At 46.2% G+C, this 21,008-nt stretch overlaps 1 long non-coding RNA gene across 1 annotated transcript in view; it reads left to right on the top strand.

Annotated features, from left to right (window-relative positions):
- Nucleotides 1–18,934, top strand: part of LOC115089527 — a 41,414-nt gene extending 22,480 nt beyond the window's left edge. The window contains exons 3-4 of the long non-coding RNA XR_003856141.1: nt 17,690–17,778; nt 18,380–18,934. This is a non-coding gene — a long non-coding RNA (uncharacterized LOC115089527). The remainder of the gene's footprint in view (nt 1–17,689; nt 17,779–18,379) is intronic.
- Nucleotides 18,935–21,008: the final 2,074 nt, after the last annotated feature.

Raw genomic sequence — 21,008 nt, 5'->3', positions numbered from 1 at the left:
TGCAAGCAAACAAAGGTCTGATTCTTCAAGGTCTTTTTCTATGGGCATACAATTGGAGAGAAGTCTTGGTGAATCAGGACCCAACACTGAAATCTTTTATAACTCCTCTCCTGGTCTTGTACCTGGCAGGGGCTCTTCATCTCTGGTCTTTGAGGGCCATAATAGGACCTGCTTATCATGGTAACCAAACTATGCACATGAACCTGGTTCTTGGAGCAATAACACCACATGGACAGTTATTCTGATAGTCAAACTTTCTTGTGACCCTCAAGGACCAGAGCTCAAGAACTGTGCTATGTACCCAAGTATATTCTTTGGTTCTGAGCCAGAAAGGGTTTGCTGTAATGATAAATGAAATTATTATACATTACAAAAAGAAAAATCAAATGATCTTGATAAGGAGAGCATTCGGTGAGTAGCATTCTTAAACTCTTCAGTCCAGTAATGCAGGCATTGAAAGGTGAATTTTAAAAGCCCGACACATGCATCAGGGGATGCACGAATATGTTGGGTCAGCGCACACCGAGTGGATTTTAAAAGCCCCTCAGATATGCGTATAAATGTCACTGCGTGCCCATCTCAGAACTTCTGAAAAAGGGGCGGGGCGTGGGTGGAGTCTGGGCAGGGCATGGGTGGGACATGGGAGTTCCAGGATTTCAACCTGAAATTTGTGTGTAAATAAGCGATTCTACCTGCAATGGGGTCCCCTGCCACATTACTTTACTTCTGCTATGAATGGTATATAAGTTATAAAACAAACAAATCTAGGCAGATCAGCGGGGTTTTAAAGGTCGGGGCTAACAGGGAGGAAGGAAGAATATTAGACTAGGGGAGTTTGGAAGTCCTACCCCTTAACTGGGTGAACTGGGAACGAACTGGGAAAACTGGCAATGGCATCGGCGCGCATGTCTTTTAAAATACCCCCACTTATTTGGTAGCCATGGCATTTGCGTGCACAGGCACATGCCCACTTAAAATTGAGTGCACATGGCCAGGCTATTTTCTAACATGAGCGCATATACATGCATATATTATAAAATAGCCCAGTCCCTGGGAATGGGCTGAAGAATGCGCACACGTGCACCTGCGTGCCACTTTGAAAGTTACCATTCCTGTCTATCAAACAAGTAAAATGCAGTGCTTTGCCAGAAATCTCAAAATGGTGAGGTATAACTGAAACTGTCTTTAAGCAATGCACTTTTTTCACAATATCCACTAGGGATGTGAATCGTTTTTCAACGATTAAAATTATCGTCCGATAATGTTTATATCGTCTTAAATCGTTATAGAACACGATACAATAGAAATTCTAACGATTTATCGTTAAAAATCGTTAAATCGTGTTAGTGCGCACTAACTCGAGTTAGTGCGCACTAACTCCCCGTTAGTGCGCACTAACTCGATTTAGTGCGCACTAACTGAAAATGATACAAATAAACACTTTCCAGGTCACTGAAGGTCAGTTAGGAATGAATATGTGTTCCTATTGGCTGGCTGCCCTCTTATCTATTGATATTACCAAGGTTACCACTGAGGTGATGGTTGGGGGGATGGGAAATGGAACTGGAAACTAACGAACACCAACAGAAAATGAAACAAAGTGTTCACACTTCCCAGGTCAGTAAAGGTCACTTAGGAATGAATATGTATGTATGTATTCCTATTGGCTGGCTGTGCTCTTATCTATTGATGTTACCAATATGGTTGGGGGGATGTGAAATGGAAACAGTTGGAAGCTTGACAAAAAAAGTAATGTAATGATCAGCACTCACGTGACTAGAACTTGTTTGTTTATTATTTTTGTTAGCAGGCACCTGAAATGCTAGTGCATGTTGAATTTGCCAATCACTGTGCATTTTAGAAAGGTGGTCCTGGCTGGAACTGTACACAGTTCAAATATATGTAATTGATTGTTGGTAAGTGTATTTTTTAAGTAGCCACACTGGCACCAGTATGTTTACTTTTCCTCCTACTTAACTCACTAGCTCAGCTTTGTAAGAAGGGCTTCTCTGCTTGTGTGTTGTTTTTGTTTGGTGTGAGGAGAGCAGAAACATCAGATCTTTATTCAATCTACTACAGTCATCTCTTACAGTGCCCTATCCCTATTAATACCAGGAGTGTTGTGATCTTCCTGCACACAGTGCCCTAACCCTGATACCAGTCTGAGACAGCTCCCTCCCTGCATTACTAGTGAGAGGCTGGCTTCACAGACAGGGGGGAGCTGCCTGACCCTCACTCCTGACTTCCCCCATGTCCCAGCTAGTGAATGGTGTGTGGGTGAGGGGGGGGGGGGGGAGGATGGTGAAGTCTGAGACAGCTCCCTCCCTGCATTACTAGTGAGAGGCTGGCTTCACAGACAGGGGGGAGCTGCCTGACCCTCACTCCTGACTTCCCCCATGTCCCAGCTAGTGAATGGTGTGTGGGTGAGGGGGGGGGGGGGAGGATGGTGAAGTCTGAGACAGCTCCCTCCCTGCATTACTAGTGAGAGGCTGGCTTCACAGACAGGGGGGAGCTGCCTGACCCTCACTCCTGACTTCCCCCATGTCCCAGCTAGTGAATGGTGTGTGGGTGAGGGGGGGGGGGGGGGAGGATGGTGAAGTCTGAGACAGCTCCCTCCCTGCATTACTAGTGAGAGGCTGGCTTCGCAGACAGGGGGGAGCTGCCTGACCCTCACTCCTGACTTCCCCCATGTCCCAGCTAGTGAATGGTGTGTGGGTGAGGGGGGGGGGAGGATGGTGAAGTCTGAGACAGCTCCCTCCCTGCATTACTAGTGAGAGGCTGGCTTCACAGACAGGGGGGAGCTGCCTGACCCTCACTCCTGACTTCCCCCATGTCCCAGCTAGTGAATGGTGTGTGGGTGAGGGGGGGGGGAGGATGGTGAAGTCTGAGACAGCTCCCTCCCTGCATTACTAGTGAGAGGCTGGCTTCACAGACAGGGGGGAGCTGCCTGACCCTCACTCCTGACTTCCCCCATGTCCCAGCTAGTGAATGGTGTGTGGGTGAGGGGGGGGGGAGGATGGTGAAGTCTGAGACAGCTCCCTCCCTGCATTACTAGTGAGAGGCTGGCTTCGCAGACAGGGGGGAGCTGCCTGACCCTCACTCCTGACTTCCCCCATGTCCCAGCTAGTGAATGGTGTGTGGGTGAGGGGGGGGGGGAGGATGGTGAAGTCTGAGACAGCTCCCTCCCTGCATTACTAGTGAGAGGCTGGCTTCACAGACAGGGGGGAGCTGCCTGACCCTCACTCCTGACTTCCCCCATGTCCCAGCTAGTGAATGGTGTGTGGGTGAGGGGGGGGGGGGGAGGATGGTGAAGTCTGAGACAGCTCCCTCCCTGCATTACTAGTGAGAGGCTGGCTTCACAGACAGGGGGGAGCTGCCTGACCCTCACTCCTGACTTCCCCCATGTCCCAGCTAGTGAATGGTGTGTGGGTGAGGGGGGGGGGGGAGGATGGTGAAGTCTGAGACAGCTCCCTCCCTGCATTACTAGTGAGAGGCTGGCTTCGCAGACAGGGGGGAGCTGCCTGACCCTCACTCCTGACTTCCCCCATGTCCCAGCTAGTGAATGGTGTGTGGGTGAGGGGGGGGGGGAGGATGGTGAAGTCTGAGACAGCTCCCTCCCTGCATTACTAGTGAGAGGCTGGCTTCACAGACAGGGGGGAGCTGCCTGACCCTCACTCCTGACTTCCCCCATGTCCCAGCTAGTGAATGGTGTGTGGGTGAGGGGGGGGGAGGATGGTGAAGTCTGAGACAGCTCCCTCCCTGCATTACTAGTGAGAGGCTGGCTTCACAGACAGGGGGGAGCTGCCTGACCCTCACTCCTGACTTCCCCCATGTCCCAGCTAGTGAATGGTGTGTGGGTGAGGGGGGGGGGAGGATGGTGAAGTCTGAGACAGCTCCCTCCCTGCATTACTAGTGAGAGGCTGGCTTCGCAGACAGGGGGGAGCTGCCTGACCCTCACTCCTGACTTCCCCCATGTCCCAGCTAGTGAATGGTGTGTGGGTGAGGGGGGGGGGGGGAGGATGGTGAAGTCTGAGACAGCTCCCTCCCTGCATTACTAGTGAGAGGCTGGCTTCACAGACAGGGGGGAGCTGCCTGACCCTCACTCCTGACTTCCCCCATGTCCCAGCTAGTGAATGGTGTGTGGGTGAGGGGGGGGGGGAGGATGGTGAAGTCTGAGACAGCTCCCTCCCTGCATTACTAGTGAGAGGCTGGCTTCACAGACAGGGGGGAGCTGCCTGACCCTCACTCCTGACTTCCCCCATGTCCCAGCTAGTGAATGGTGTGTGGGTGAGGGGGGGGGGGAGGATGGTGAAGTCTGAGACAGCTCCCTCCCTGCATTACTAGTGAGAGGCTGGCTTCACAGACAGGGGGGAGCTGCCTGACCCTCACTCCTGACTTCCCCCATGTCCCAGCTAGTGAATGGTGTGTGGGTGGGGGGGGGGGAGGATGGTGAAGTCTGAGACAGCTCCCTCCCTGCATTACTAGTGAGAGGCTGGCTTCGCAGACAGGGGGGAGCTGCCTGACCCTCACTCCTGACTTCCCCCATGTCCCAGCTAGTGAATGGTGTGTGGGTGAGAGGGGGGGGGGAGGATGGTGAAGTCTGAGACAGCTCCCTCCCTGCATTACTAGTGAGAGGCTGGCTTCACAGACAGGGGGGAGCTGCCTGACCCTCACTCCTGACTTCCCCCATGTCCCAGCTAGTGAATGGTGTGTGGGTGAGGGGGGGGGGAGGATGGTGAAGTCTGAGACAGCTCCCTCCCTGCATTACTAGTGAGAGGCTGGCTTCACAGACAGGGGGGAGCTGCCTGTCCCTCACTCCTGACTTCCCCCATGTCCCAGCTAGTGAATGGTGTGGGGGTGGGGGGGGGGGGGGTGGATGGTGAAGTCTGAGACAGCTCCCTCCCTGCATTACTAGTGAGAGGCTGGCTTCACAGACAGGGGGGAGCTGCCTGACCCTCACTCCTGACTTCCCCCATGTCCCAGCTAGTGAATGGTGTGTGGGTAAGGGGGGGGGGGGGAGGATGGTGAAGTCTGAGACAGCTCCCTCCCTGCATTACTAGTGAGAGGCTGGCTTCACAGACAGGGGGGAGCTGCCTGACCCTCACTCCTCCGGGGTATTGTGATCTTCCTGCACACAGTGCCCTATCCCTGATACCAGGGGTGTTGTGATCTTCCTGCATGCAGTGCCCTATCCCTATTAATACCAGGAGTGTTGTGATCTTCCTGCATGCAGTGCCCTATCCCTATTAATACCAGGAGTGTTGTGATCTTCCTGCATGCAGTGCCCTATCCCTGATATCGGGATGTGTGCAAGAAGATCACAACACCCCCGGTATCAGGAATAGGGCACTGTGTGCAGGAAGATCACAACACCCCCAGTATCAGGAATAGGGCACTGTGTGCAGGAAGATCACAACACCCCTGGTATTAGGGATAGGGCACTGTGTGCAGGAAGATCACAACACTCCTGGTATTAATAGGGATAGGGCACTGTGTGCAGGAAGATCACAATACCCCTGGTATCAGGGTTAGGGCACAAGTTCTAGTCACATTGACTGATCACATTACTTGTTTTGTCAAGCTACCAACTGTTTCCATTTCCCATCCCCCATATACTGTCAGTAGGAAACTTGGTAACATGAATAAATAAGAGGGCAGCCAATAGGAATACATATTCATTCCTAAACTGACCTTAACTGACCTGAAAAGTGTCAAATTGTATCATTTTCAGTTAGTGCGCACTAACTCCCAGTTAGTGCGCACTAATCGGAAAAAACGATTTTTAACGATTTTTTAACTAAAAAATCGTGCCTAAGACGATTTTCTTGCCCTGCCACACGATTTCTATCGTTAAGACGATATGGAAAACGATTCACATCCCTAATATCCACCATTTAGCAGTGGAGGAGTAGCCTAGTGGTTAGAGCAGCAGGCTATAACCCAAGGAAACCAGCATTCAAATCCCACTGTTGCTTCCTGTGACTGTGAGCAAGTTACTTCCCCCTCCATTGCCTCAGATACAAACTTAGATTATGAGCCTGCTGGGAAGAGGGAAATACCTACAGTACCTGAATGTAATTTGCTTTGAAGTGTCAGAAAGGTGGAATATAAATCAAATAATATAATAACCATACTAAGTATTATACTATTTTCCCAATTGACATAAAATAAAAGAAAACCCTTACTATTTCTGGCTTTTATTCTTCCATTATTTCTAAGAAACCTAAGAAAAACTATAGGTCAGGGGTGGCCACAAACAGGCCTTGCTTTCAAGATACCCATAATGAAAATGCATGAGATAAAATTTGCATGCACCACCTCCATTTTATGCAAATTTCACTCATGCATATTTATTATGAAAATTCAGAAAATCAGGCCTGTTTGTAGCTTTTGAGGTCCAGAATTGGTCATCCCTGCTATAGATTCTGCGTGTGTTAAAAAAAAACAGTGAAATAAAATAGTAGTCACAGGTCAGTTACCTCTTAACAATTATATAGCAAAGTTGTTTAGCAGTACTGTGTAAGGAAAATTGTATCACTTGTGCTATAATTCTGTTGCTCTGTGGAAAAGTCAAGGACTGTAGCTTGTGGTGTTGCCTCAGCCTCTGACTGCCCTGCCGTCAATTGCTGATGACTTAAGTCAACAAATATGAGCAACTAGTTTTGGACTGCAGTTACAGAGGAAGACGAGGAAGTTCTGGCTGTTCACTAGAGTACTGGAGGGCACCAAGGGCACATGGAACACCAGTCTCAAACGTGGCAGAGCAGCCTGGCATTCTCCCAGTGTCTGCATCCTCCCCTGTTGCTGCAGACGCGTGCTGGAGCCAGGCCACGTCGGGTGAGTCAGCAACCGCAAGGCAGACATCATTGTGTCACTGCTGCGGCCCTTCACTTGGACAGTTAACAACATCAAGCTGAGTTGGCTCATGGGAAGGAAAGGTAAGAACAGACTGCTTAGAAGATTTTTTTTGGACGCTCTTTTCCAAACATGGGCATCAATTGGATGAAAATGCTTTGAAAATAGAACCTATTATGTTTTTTCTCAGAATTAAAAAAAGGATATTTTGGAAGCCTTTTCAAAATTTTTTAGACTCTTTTAGGTTTGGTAGGCTTATTTTGATAGCTCTAATCAGAAATCCATCATATCCGTTTGACAATACATCCATATTTCTTTCACATCTCTTCCCACATCGAAGCTGAATACTGTGATGACCATTTGTGGTTCAGAAAGCAGAATTCAACGTCCTTCAAAATCACTTCAAATTTTGGCCATGGATTGGATTATTGAAATATCTTGAGGACACTTTTCTCATTTGATCAAAAAAATTTAAAAAAAGAAAAGGTTAACTTTAGAATATGTTAGAATGTGAAATTTGTGTGAACACTTCTCTGAAAACAGATGAAATAAGAAAAAATCATTTGGTGAGGTGTGGGGGAAAGGTAATTTTCAAAAAATGCTCAGTGCTTCATTTAGATGCCTAAGATTTTAGCTTAGAAAAATATTTTTCCTAAATTTGAGTTACTAGATTAAAGGATGCAATTCATTCATCTAGATTTAGACATCTAGGGGCAGATTTTAAAAGCCCTACGTGCATAAATCCAGCTGGATTTATGCGCGTAGGGGGGGTTACGCGCACCAAGCCTATTTTGCATAGGCCAGGCGACGAGCGCAAGCCCCGGGACTCCCGTATGTCCCGGGACTTTGTGAAAGGGGCGGGAGTGGGACTGAGGCCTCTGGCACAGTGGCTGTGCCGAGGGATCCGGCGCGCGCAACCTACACCTGCCAGAGGCAGGCGCAATTTATGAAATAAAAGTTGGGGGGTGTTAGGTAGGGCTGGGGGCAGATTAGGTAGGGGAAGGGAGGGGAAGGTGGGGGGGGGGGCGAAAGGAAACAGGGAAAGCCATCAGAGCTCCCCTAGGGCTCGGCGTGTGCAAGGTGCACAAGTGTGCACCCCCCTTATAACATGCGCATAAAATCGGGTGCACATTTGTGCGCGCTGGGTTGCATGCACAAATGTACACCCGCGTGTGCCTCTTAAAATCCGGCCCTTAGGTTATAGAGATGTGCTTCGGGTTAGAATTTTGTGTCAGACTTCGTTTAGGGCCCCCCCCCCCCCGTGGGAATTTCGTTTTTCCCGCGGTTCAGGGATTCTTTTTTCTGGGGCCCTGATTTTCGGTTTAGCGTCTGCTAACCTGAAAATGAATTTTTTTCTGAAATTTCGGAAAAAATTCAATTGTTTTTCAGTTCTCCTGAACCATTCCGAATTAGGCAATTTCATTGAAATTGCCTAATTCGGGAAAAACAATGGCACATCCCTACTAGGTTATGTACCTAGTAGTAGTATGGAAAATCAACACTAGGGGATCAATATTCTGTGGCATTTAGCCGGATAACTTGTGAATATTTCCTCCACTTATCTGGCTAAATTTTAAATGAATAAGTTATCCAGATAAAATGTAGCTGGATTACATTGGAGCATTCCAGGGGCATTCATGGATGAAGTTAAATTAGCCGGCTAAGTTATCAAGCTAATTGAGAACCCCCTCCCCCTTCATTGTGGTCAGCTTCAACAATTGCTCCTGGAAACAGATGAAACCAGAGTTCACACCATTTGAGGACCAGCAAACCTAGGAAGCACAAGGGGAGACTTACACACAAAAGAACAAATGTCCACAACCGAATGGTGTTCCAAATAAAGAAAAGAATTAATTTTAGAGATCAAAAGTTCAGAAAGTTACAACAAAAATTGAGAAATATAGTCTGGTACTTAATATCAAAGGCAGCTTCTCAGCTGAATCATAAAAACTTTGACAGAAGTTACTCACAGTTTAGCCCTAATCACTGCAGCAGAAAATCTTCTAGATATTTTTCTCTCTCAAGCTCTCCACCAAGATCTCTCTCTTCCTTGAGACCCAGTGAAGAACACAGTCTGGAAATCTTCACTTTTTACAATACCTCTGCAACTGTGGACTTCCTCAGACAGAACTGGTGTCTTCTAGGGATGTGAATCGTTTTTTGACGATTTAAAATATCGTCCGATATATTTTAAATCGTCAAAAATCATTAGAGGCGATATTTAATAGGAATTCCCCCGATTTATCGTCAAAAATCGTAAATCGGGGGAAGGGGGAGGGCGGGAAAACCGGCACACTAAAACAACCCTAAAACCCACCCCGACCCTTTAAAATAAATCCCCCACCCTCCCGAACCCCCCAAAATGCCTTAAATTACCTGGGGTCCAGTGGGGGGGGGGTCCCTGTGTGATCTTTTACTCTCGGGCCTCCGGTGCGTTGTAGAAATGGCGCCGGCCATACACCGTATGGCCGGCGCCATTTTGTACGGCAAAATGATTCGCGTGCAGGAGCTCGTTCCCGGACCCCCGCTGGACTTTTGGCAAGTCTTGTGGGGGTCAGGAGGCCCCCCAAGCTGGCCAAAAGTCCCTGGGGGTCCAGCGGGGATCCGGGAGCGATCTCCTACGCTCCTGACATCGGGGGACAAAAAACAAAATGGCGCCGGCGCTACCTTTGCCCTGTCATATGTTCTAACTCCACTCCATTCTGCCTTAATCCCTCCCCCCCTCTCCTGTGAAACACTTCGCCTCACTTTGCATAAAAGTACCTATGAAATCAGGTTACATTTGTACTTTTGCATTTACAGGCTACTTTCTAACAGCCATTTACATTCATAAAAAAATTCCGCCCTATGGAAATAATTTTGTAACATTGCACCTAAATAATGCAGCAAATAGACATATAAATACACCATGGCATGCATAGGTCCTCTTAGAAAATTATCCCACAATTTCCCCGCACACATTTACAGTACACCTCCTGTTTACATAAAAATGTATGTGCATATATTTGAATTTAGAAATGATGCACATAAGTGCAAACCCCTCCCCAATTCCACCTCCAAGAATGCCTCTGCTCAGTCCGGATAAACTTATGCACATACATGTCATATGTACCTAAGTTTATCTGCCTATCAGGCAACTGTTTTTCAAAAGGACATTTCTGCATATAAAACACTATTTTATCCACAGAAGCCTCTTTGAAAATTACCCTTTCCGTGTCACTGCAAAGTACTGCATTCATCTGGTGTGTTCTATATAAATGAGTATTAATAATAATAAGTACATCCTCAACTCAGCAAGCATAGCCAGTAATCATCTTCAGCTCCCCAAGCAAAGCATAGCAAAAGACTTCTGAACGACATTTTGTGCCCCTAAGTCATGCTCGCCTAAATAAAATAAAAGACTCAAATGATGACAGGTGGAGAAAGATTTTCCATATTTACATGATTATAGTATTATTACAATAGCTTTAAAAATGCTTATAAATGATATTTGCAGACCATTTGAATATTGGCTTTCCAGAGGAGCCATTCAGTGTTGCATCTGTGTGTTTGGATGAAATTGATTAATGTGAAGTGTTCTACATTACAAATACTTCTCAGGCTCTCAATAAGCAGTCCTTGGTACTGAGAAGACTCTGTTTCCCTAGTGAAACCACAGGACAGATATTTTGTCAAATACATGCATTTCTTTAGCTTTAGCACAGTGGTTCCCAAACCTGTCCTAGAGGACCTCCAGCCAGTCAGGTTTTCTAGATATCCACAATGATTTAGGAACCTCTGATTTAGCACATGCCTTATCATTGGTAGCCCAAGGTGAGTTACATTCAGGTACAGTAAGTAAGTATTTTCCCTGTCTCCAAAGAGCTTACAGTCAGGCAGCCTAACTTTCAAACATTGCCGCATGGCTCCATATACGCACATATAAGGGTCTGAGGAGATTTAATCAAGTATTTTAAAACCTGCGTGGAACAATCTGCATAGGTTTTAAAATACGCTTATCTCTGTCTCGCCCCAAAATCTGTGTGTACGTTTCAGTACTCTTTCTCACATGTACTCTCTCACACATGTATACTTCCAGTTATCCTGGGATGGGCTTATTCCAAAATGTTGCATCCTCCCAGCTTGCAAGCCAAATCTTCAGTCCGTTCTGTGGCCAAGCTGGCCTCCCTCATTGTGACAAATGAAGACTTGCTCTTCCCTACCCGGGGAGAGCAGCACATGAGCTGGGCTTGGCAGGGCCTGCACCTTCATTTTAATTGTGGAACCTCCTACCCACAGGAAATAAGTGCCTAGAGGGGGAATATATATGCAAATAAAGAGATGGCAACTTGAGTTCATGCACAAAACATGAACTAGATGCAGGCTCTTAGACTCAGCATGCTGTTTTGCACAGAAGCCAGGGAAAAGGTTTCACATGTTTAGGTGCTTCCTCACACATGGACACGTTGGCGCAGTATGTAAGCCCCATAGCCACAGCTGTGGTAGCAGCACAGTCCTGCAAGAAGCTTCAGAGGATAGCACCAATACCCTTATGGCACTAGGAAAACTGGGGTGGTGGCACTGGGCAAAGGGTAGCCAAGGCTACAGCTCTTAGCATTAAAGTGATATTTCCTGTGACAAGCTTTGAGGGTGGAGGGGAGCAGACACCTAACAGCATATATTGATGTCAGAAGGGACAGTAAAGAGCCATTGTTAACTGGCATGAACTGAAACCTGCAATTGAGGATGTCTCAGAACCTGCATCATACAACTAAGGCATAGTCTTCTAACTTCTCATCTGTATAGATGGAGGACCTCAAGAAGAAGACCCAGGTGCTGCACCGCCTGGAGGGGGAATGGCTGAAGCAGTTGCATGACAGGCAGGAGGGGGATGGGATAAGTTCACATCTGCGAAGTCTCAACATAGTCTTTCTATTTGCTGCTTCTACCACATACCCCACTATTGCCCTGCAAGCCCACCCAGTCCTGTCACAGCCACCTGCAAATAAGGCGCCAAGCTTCTAGAACCCATAGGTATCCATCCAGCAGAATGGTGCTCAAAGCACAATCCTCAGCCATGCCATGAAGCACTAGTTTACAGCATTCACAGGTCACTATATAAGCAAGTAAGATGTTAATACCAACTTTAAAAACTTTTACCAAGGAATATATATGCCTCACTTCCATCAAGGTCCCTGTGGCTTATAGCAGCATTGTGATTGGTGAAGCATTGAAATCTAAGGTACACTCCGAAAATACCCACCCTGTCACTGAGCCTACTTCTGAGTCGTTATTACTAAGTAGGCACCATAAAGGACAGATGTGCAGAAGCTTCCATTTATTTTAAAACCTATATATGACCTTGCAACTCCTTATAGCAGATGAGTGTCCCACAACTAGAATCATATCCTACTGTCTCCACCCTTTCCATAAATAGAATGCGTTCTTACAGTTTGTATGATGATGCACATCACATCCCTGTGCACATCAATTGATGGCTTGTTTCTCTTTTAACAAATACCAGCTTCTCCTCTGATGAGGAGGAACAGGCAGAGAACCAGCCCCTCCTGCCAATGCAGATTTAGTGCCAGCTCTAGGTGGCCAGCAGCCAACACCACCACCATCTGCAATGGCACACTAGCTGCCCCTACTCCTTCCACATGGTGTCCCCAGGCTTCTTAGGGAGCAGCCTCTCTTGCCAACTTCCCCAGGAGGATCAGTGCCTTTCCTCCAACTGTTCCTTCCTCTCTTCCATTCCCCCCATAGGGCCACCTTCCCATTTTCCCCTGGAATCTCAGGTCCTGAAGGCTCCAGGCCATTGCCAGGGGAAGGAGGGGAGCATCTCACTGAATAGCTTCCTCTTGAATCAGGGCAGTACACCGTAGCTGCATCTGTGGCTGGGGCAATTGCTGGAAGCCCAGAAGCCTAGTCTCTCATAGCTACGGTTGCCGCTTGCCAGAAGATGAGGGAAGAAGTCTGCAAAATGTGTGCCAATCTCAGGAGGCTAGTGGCAGTGTTGGAATATGTGGATCATGCTCCAGAGGGTCTCACAGCTGCTTTTGAGCTGGTGGTCATGCACCAACCACCAGGGTCTCCAGCCCCCTAAGCCTATCCTTCTGTGGTCCCTGGGACCTTTTTGGTTAAGCAAATAGTTATGTCCTTAGTTTTTCCTTCCGCTACCCCTTTATTAAGTTATTTATATATTTAATTATGACCTAGATACATCATTTTGCTATAAATTTCACATGAATAGCACCTGAATGCAATGTGTGTTAAATTTATTGAGAGAAAGAGAGAGAGAGAGAGAGAGTGAAAAAGGAATATACAATAGGAAAGAGAAGACTATTAAACCATGTTAGCATATACGAAACATCAAAGTAAAGAAAAGGATTGAAGAATAAAAAAATAAAGTTAATGCAAAATTACACTTACCTGAAGACATCTTCACTGTAGTTACAAGAGAAGGTGAAGTGTTGCGTTCATGCCTGTTCTTGCCCTCGCTCCACCCTCTCTGCCTCTGAGGCAACTCCCTTCGGGTGTGATGGACAGTTGCTGCCGCAGCTTCTCCTCACCATTTCTTCCCGAAGTCCCCGGGCTGGCCTGACGCTGCAGATCCGCCATGTTCCTGATGACGTAGGGCAAGCGTGCGCACGCGCGCGCTCCGAAGTTTGTACCAGCAAGGGCGCGAACCTCGGGGGCGTTCCCCCATAGTGACGTCATCCACTTCCAACATAAAAGGTCTTTGCTTATGCTTACGAATCGAGTTAGCAAGGGATTGATTGCGGGGATCATCTCGACCCGCTTCATTCTCCGCTGCTCTGCCTCTTCGAACTTACCAGGGGTATCCGCTCCTTGGGAGCCCCGCTCTCTCCTCTTGTTTTCAGATTGCTAATTCGGGATCCGGTACTCGCTCCTCGAGGGCCTACATCCCGGAATGCTCAGAAGACTCCCTATTGCCTGGAAGTGATTGCAGACGTGAACATTGTGAGTTTCTATTTCAGTTTGCATATAGGAACCGATACTTGCTCCTCAAGGGCCCATGTTCCTAGAACTCTGAAGATTCTCTTCTGTCTAAGACGCTATTGCAGGTATGGAGATCGTGAGTTATTAAAGATTGCAGATAGGAACCGGTACTCGCTCCTCGAGGGCCAATGTTCCTAAAATCCTCCGAAAACTCTCTTCTATTTCAGAAGTTATTTCATATACAGATATTGTGAATTCTTATTTCAGTTTGTATCTAGGAACCAGTACTCGCCTAGAGGCTCCTGTTCCTGAATATACTAACTATTCTCTTTTGTCTAGAAACCATTACAGAGATAGATAACTGTGAGTCACCGTCATTCTCTCAGAGCTGTCCCTGGAACTAGGTACTCGCTCCTCAAGGGCTTAACTCTCTCCAGCTACTGAGCCTTCTTATTAATCTATGTGAGTGTATCATCTACTTCTGGTTATGTATCCAGCATACCCTGTCTACTCACTCTCTATGAGTCTCTCTCTACAGCTCAGCAAAACCCAGAGATAGCAGTTCCAGGATCTGAAGGACTTCAGCCCTGCTGGGCACATCAGCTCACTACTGCCACCTCTGGTGGTTCTACTACCTGTCTAATAAAGAACTGTCTGGGCCGGATTTTAAAAGGGTTAGGCGCATAAGGTACCTTATGCGCCTAACCCTTTTAAAACCCCCCTGCGCGCGCCGAGCAAGTTGCACAAATGTGCACCCCCTTGCGCGCGCCGACCCTGGATTTTATAAGATACGCACGGCTACGCACATATCTTATAAAATCCAGCGTACTTTTGTTCGCGCCTGATGCACGAACAAAAGTACGCGTGCACGCTGTCTTTTAAAATGTAACCCTCTGTGTCTGTCTCCATACTCCAGCCTAGTCGGTGGTCCCTCTCAGGATGTCCTCCTGGGGGCGTTGTCATCTGCCATTGGCCCAAGGATTCACCATTCTACATTAGAGTGCTCATCTCTCACTCTTCAAGAGCTGAGTACAACATACTGCTACCTTGCAGTCTACTCTCAACTGTTGTTATCCTCTCCCCTCTGGGGAGCAACTCCATAACAGCTCCTACAACAGATTGCTACTCTGCAGTCCTAACCTATAACAGATTGCTAACCCTAGCGGAGTCGCTAACAGATTGCTAGCTCCTCTCCTCTGGCGGAGCAAAGCTCAACAGGATTGCTAGCTCCTTCCCTTGGGAGGAATGTACCCTAACAGACTGCCAACTCCTAGCAGAAACTCTAACAGATTGCTAACTCCGCCAACAGAGTCTAGCAGATTGCTAACTCCGCCCTCCTGGCGGTGTGATCGACAACAAATTGCTAACTCCTCCCTTCTTGAGGAGTAAAGTGTAACAGATTGCTAGCGCCGCCCTCCTGGTGGGGTGATCGCTAACAGAAGTGACTTGCTCAAGGTCACAAAGAGCATCAGCAGGAATTTAACCCTGCCTTCTCAGGTTCACAGCCTGCAGCTCTAATCACTAGGTTACTCCTCACATTCAAGCTTCTGTTGACATATTTTTGACCAGGGGCGCACAACTCTGGCTCCTGTGATCCCCAAAAAAAGGTTTACCTTGCTGGTCATCTTCAAAAAACAGACCTGTTTGGGGGCCACAAGGATCAACATTCTCAACTGCTACTTTATGATAAAATAAAATAAAGATCTCAGTAATTTAAACACCATTTTCAGTTCACCAACCAGGGTCCAGGTAGTGTTCCAGCAAACAAATCTATATGTTAAAAATTACAGAACATGAACAAGTGGTTTCATTTATTTAAAGTACCATTTTCAAGTAAGTTTTGGCAGAATTTGCCTTCAAAGATTCCTTGAAATGAAAAACAGAATGTACTAACCAAAGTGAACTGCCTGTGAAGTCTGTAGGGCAGACCTCCGAGGAGTTTAAACACACTCCATCTGTTGGGCTGTAAGGAGGGAGCTTGCCCATGGTTTAACCAGTGAGATGATGCGATCTCTGGCATATGAACTTTTAGAGAGTACTTTTTATAACTCATATAATTTATGCTTTGCAAAAACACATATGATAATTTTCAAAATTATCCTCAAGAACTCTCACAAACTAACCCATACAAAGTTGCAGGAATGTATCTTGTGTGGATTAATTTACATGCATTCTTTTTAAAATCAAATGCATATATGTAAACTGCCCCAGCATGCATGCCTATTTTTTGTGCACATGAAAGTAAGCACAAAATTGGATCATATGCATACTTTGATGTGCCCAAACCCCACACAATTTTATAACAAGCCATTTTTTTAAATTAATTTTTTATTTCAAATGCCATAACAAGTAATTTATGGACATAAACCTGTGTTTTATGTGTGTAAATGGCTTTGGAAATCAGGCCAACACTATATAATTAAAATGGTAAATCCAAAGCTATAAAAAAAAAAAGAAAATATGTAAGTTTAAAACCGAAAGGAAGATGAATTAGTCTGGCAATTCCAGAGCTTAACTGTGCATTGGGAGAAATCATATTTTCTCCAATTTTTTGAAATTTGCTACTTAATGAGGTCTTGGAATGTCCCCCTAGTCTTTTTATTTCTTGAAAGAATAAACAACTGATTTACATTTATCTATTCCACTCCACTCTTGATTTTAGAGACCTCGATCATGTCTCCCCTCAGCCCTCTCTTCTCCAAGCTGAACAGCCCTAACCTCTTTAGCCTTTCCTCTTAGGTGAGTGGCTCCATCCCTTTTATCATTTTGGCTGCCCTTCTCTTTACCTTTTCTATCTTTTTCTTTGAGGTATGGTGACCAGAATAGCACTCTTTTCAAAATAATTCCTAACATTCTGCTTGCTTTTTTCACTGCTCCCGCACACTGAGCATATTTCACTTCCTTCAAGCTGTATGACTGTGTGACAACTCTTTTATGGTTTCTTTTCATCTCTGTAGGCTTGGCAGCCGAGACATTCTGGGTTGTGTGTCCTGCGTCTTTTGAGGGCCACATGGTAATTATTGTATGCATGTAGTCTGTGTGGTTCCCTTCTTTGGTATAGATATTTCCCTATCATTATGACTAGGAATGTGTATTTGTTGGGAATGAACTGGGACATTTTAATTGTGTATGGTGCAAAAATGGCCATTTCTTCAAAAACACATTATGGAACTGATTGTTGTTGGGGGGGGGGGGGGGGGGGGGGGGGGGTTCCTTCGCTGTTCTTTTGTGATGTAGGTTGCTTAGAAAGAGGGGATCCTATAGAAATGAAAGAGTCTCAAAGGTTTGGCTTGATGGAAAGCAACCAATATTACAAAAGATGGAGGAAAGAATAAGCATTTTAATCCTAATGCTCTTTGAAGAATATGGTGTTACTTAAAATCAGCCCACTGCTGAGCCATTCTTGCTCGTCCTTGGTCCTGCCCGAGAGTTTCACCGCAGGCCCATCTGGCCCCTTAGGGTCCTGGCATCAGACTGACTGGGGTCTTAAAATCGCAGCAAGCTGCTAGGAAGGATGGAGCTGTTTCTGCCTGTCCTTGGTCCTGCCCAGGAGTTTCACCGCAGGCACCATCTGGCCACTTGGGGTCCTGGCATCGAACTTACTGGGGCCTTAAAATCATAGTGAGCTGTGAGGAAGGACGGAGCCATTCCTTCCCATCCTTGGTCCTGCCCGGAAGGTTCGCCACAGGCACCATCTGGCCACTCGGGGTCCTGGCATTGGACTGACTGGGGCCTTTAAATTGTGGCGAGCTATGGTGCACCTAAGCCATACACCAAAGGGGTGCGCCCCTTCTCTCCCTCTTTTTTTTCTTCTCTCCTTTCTTTTTAAATGGAGATGTGGAAGAAACAAAAAGCAAAGTTTTTTCATCTACCATCTCTTCTCCCATTAAAGGACTTATGGATCAGCATGTGGTTTCATCTAGACCAGCTTTTCAAGATCCTTTGAATGCTGAGCTGGGAAATGTATCCTTGAGCCCGGAGGTAAGATCTTCTCCCCCAGCTCCCTTGGGCATGTTGGCCCAAGGGAGGACAATAACATCTTTGTTCTAGGACTTGATATTTTGGAAACCCCTGTAAACAATGAGGTCAATATATCTTTAAGAAACTCTATACTTGAAACACTTGCGGCAACTTCAGCATGGTGTGCTATTCCAAAGCCTGTATATTTACCAGCAGTTCAAACGCTTCCTCTAAAGATTTTGAATCATCTGATATTTCGTTAAAAGATGTTTGGAATGTTGTTATTCATATTGAGAAGTCTCTTTCTACTTCTGTTTCTCAATTGTGCCAGTTTTCATCTGCTATCTCCTCTAAACTAACCGAGGTAGACAAAAGGTTGGGAACAACTGAAAAACATTGGATATGCAGGCTGGTGCGAATACCAGTATTCCAGCATCAGTAGTTTCAGATATTAAGGGTAACTTGAGCCTTCATTATAAATGTGAAATGTTGGAAAACAAACTTAGATCTAAAAAGCTAAAATTTTCCTAAAACTTGTTTTGCTTTCAGGTATTGAGTTGTTCAAAAAGTATACTATTGAGGTTTTGCAGTTTTCATCTAAAAAATTGTTTTCTTTATCCAGCTTTTATTATATGCTAGAGAAGAAGAGAGTGACAGGTTCTACTGAAGAAGCCATGGATGTTTTCGCCTCGATCAATAGTTCTGCTATATCTCTCTTCCTTCAGACTTCCAATGATAATATCCCCACTAGGTCAACTTTTGTGGTTTCTTTTGTTTCTCTTTTAGATAAAGAGCTGTTTCTTCAGCAGTTCTTCAAATACAAAAATGTACCTTTTTGTGGACATGTTGTACAAGTATTCCCTGATGTATCAAGGGAAACACAAGTGAAGAGGAAGCAGTTTCTAAATTTAAAATCTAGAGTATTAGCAATCGGGGGGTACCTTTTTCCTTAAATTTCCCTGCAAATGTTTGGTAGAATTTCAGGGAAATAAATATGTTTTTCTTAACAACTTGTTTTGTTTTTCCTGGACTTATGAGTGAATTTCCTTTGTTTTATATCATGTATTTTGATTAAAGCAAAATAAAAATAAAATAAAATTTAAAAAATCAGCTTACTGCTACTTAAAGGAGCAATATTAAAAGATTTCATGCAGGTAAACACCTGTTTAACCACATAAAAATGTTTTAATATTGTGCCCCCCTTTACTGTGGGTAAAAGTAAGTGCACTGCTTTTCAGTAAAAAAAAAAATGGGTGAAGTTAAGTCAGGGGAGGGAAAATACATACTTTGAAGCAGGAACAAAGTGAAAGGGTTCCTCTGCCCACCTGCATTTTCAAAAGACAAACTCCATGAAGAGTTTTCCTTTGAAAATCAGCTTGCAAGCACCGCGGATATTACGAAAATTGTGCTTCCCAGTAACAGCACATACTGTTCTTTCTTTAATGAACTCTGCACCATGGCAAAAACATCCACAGAACCCTTTTTCTTTCTGATTTTTATTTCTTCACAGACAGGTTCTATAATGAGGCAGGGTGAGGCGGCCGCCTCAGGTGGCAAAAGTTTGGAGCAGCAAAAAGTGCCCCCTAAACGCCCGGCGGCTGCCTCACCTTGTTTCCAAGAGGGTGATAAAATCAAAAGAAAATGAGAAGCTGTGGACTGCGAGACACAGTCAGAGCCCAAGCCTGCGATGGCCAAAAAAGGCTGTGGGCCACTGTAGAAGCCCAAGCTGGCAGTGGTCAAAAAAGAAAATGAGAGGCTGCCGGCCACCATCGGAACACAGGTTGGCGGCACCAAAGAACAAACAGAGAGGCCAGAGTTGGCTGAATAAAAAATAAGGCTATGTGTGTGTGTGAGGGTGTGTGTGAGGGTGAATGAAAGCCTGCTTGTATGTGTGTATGAGAAGGACCCTGCTTGCTTATATATGTGCCTGTATATGTGTGTGTGAGAAAGAAGGAGCTTGTTTGTGTATGTGAAAGCGAGAAAGACCCTGTGTGAGGGAGGGAGAGAGAAAGATAAGGAGCCTGCTTGTGTGTGTGTGTGTGTGTGTGTGTGTGTGTGTGTGTGTGTGAGAAAGAGATAGGAGGAACCTGCTTGTGTGTCTGAGAGAGAGTGGGAGTGAGAAGAAACCTGCTTGTGTGTGAGGGAAGGGGAGAGAGGGAGCTTGTTTATGTATGTGTGTGAGGAACGTGAAAGCTTGTACATCTTCTTTCTCCTGCTAATCCATGACAATCTTAGGATGACTGGAAATCAAACATTCCCGGGTATGGAGAGCATGGGATATTTTTTCATCCTTACTAATTTTAATTATTGGGTATTATTTGATGTGTCTCCCAAACAAAACAATTTCAAAACATTAATTTTTTTTTTTTTATTTTGAGCTTTTATTTATTGGGTATTCTATTTATCAGTTGCTTTTAAATATTTGTTATTTTTTAAAGAATGGTTTTACTATTATATTTTATTTTTTGATGTTTTATGAGGAATAGTAATGTTTCTGTTTTTTGTATCCCGTGTATAGCTTGTTGCTATTTCCAGTTCAGTTTTTGTCTTCACATTTCTGTTTATACTTTATGATCTCTTTTCATTCTGTATTTGGTAAGGGTCTATGGGGAGTAGATTTTCAGAGCCCTGCTCGCCTAAATCCGCCCAAAACCGGGCGGATTTAGGCGAGCAGGGCCCTGCGCGCCGGGAAGCCTATTTTACATAGGCCTCCCGGCGCGCGCAGAGCCCCGGGACTCGCGTAAGTCCCGGGGTTCTCGGAGGGGGGCGTGTCGGGGGCGTGTCGGGGGGCGGGCCCGGTCGTCGCGGCGTTCCGGGGCGTGTCGGCAGCGTTTTTGGGGCGGGTACGGGCGTGGCTACGGCCCGGGGGCGTGGCCGCGCCCTCCGTGCCCGCCCCCAGGTCGCGGCCCGGCGCGCAGCAGGCCCGCTGGCGCGCGGGGATTTACGTCTCCCTCCGGGAGGCGTAAATCCCCCGACAAAGGTAAGGGGGGGTGTAGACAGGGCCGGGCGGGTTGGGTTAGGTCGGGGAAGGGAGGGGAAGGTGAGGGGAGGGCAAAGGAAAGTTCCCTCCAAGGCCGCTCCGATTTCGGAGCGGCCTTGGAGGGAACGGGGAGGTAGCGCGGCTCGGCGCGCGCAGGCTATACAAAATCGATAGCCTTGCGCGCGCCGATCCAGGATTTTAGTGGATCGCGCGGCTCCGCGCGTATCTACTAAAATCCAGCGTACTTTTGTTTGCGCCTGGAGCGCAAACA

Source organism: Rhinatrema bivittatum, chromosome 4, assembly GCF_901001135.1.
Source record: "Rhinatrema bivittatum chromosome 4, aRhiBiv1.1, whole genome shotgun sequence".
Lineage (NCBI taxonomy): Eukaryota > Metazoa > Chordata > Amphibia > Gymnophiona > Rhinatrematidae > Rhinatrema > Rhinatrema bivittatum.
The sequence above is the reverse complement of the archived record's forward strand: the minus strand, read 5'-3'. Positions and strand labels throughout refer to the sequence as shown.